This window comes from Penaeus monodon, chromosome 23 (assembly GCF_015228065.2).
Source record: "Penaeus monodon isolate SGIC_2016 chromosome 23, NSTDA_Pmon_1, whole genome shotgun sequence".
Classification (NCBI taxonomy): domain Eukaryota; kingdom Metazoa; phylum Arthropoda; class Malacostraca; order Decapoda; family Penaeidae; genus Penaeus; species Penaeus monodon.
Genome location: NC_051408.1, coordinates 41,269,804 through 41,270,203, shown reverse-complemented (window position 1 = coordinate 41,270,203; position 400 = coordinate 41,269,804). Strand labels below are relative to the sequence as shown.

The 400-nt window shown below is 32.8% G+C and overlaps 1 protein-coding gene across 1 annotated transcript in view; it reads right to left on the bottom strand.

Moving 5' to 3' along the window:
* The window catches only part of LOC119588083 (rab GDP dissociation inhibitor alpha-like), a gene marked incomplete in the record, with an annotated part of 16,862 nt that overhangs the window by 5,698 nt on the left and 10,764 nt on the right, over positions 1-400 (bottom strand).

Genomic DNA, 400 nt, shown 5'->3' with positions numbered 1-400 from the left:
TTTCACAGGATGGTCAGATCAAATGCATTGTCAGTTTAGCCTTTCTCAATTTCAACCACGAAAGCTATTTGGGCCGCATACAATTCACATTTACCAATACTGATCACTTCACAAAAATTCTGTCTGAGCAACTGTCAAGTTGTTTCTTTTGATAGTTGCTGAAGCAGATTTGTTGCACCTTAGCATACCACGTTTGAAATTGGTCATGTTAAATCCCCCCTCACCAAATATAAATAAATTAAGAAATGGTTTGTTGGTTTATATCCCGATAACAATTTTTTCATTTTTGGTATATCAATGAGATAAAGAAAAAGAATAATATTCAAAATTATTAAATATTAAAAAGCAACAGGAAAAAGTTACCCCCTTAGATCCAGTTGAATCAAGGCATTCACATAAT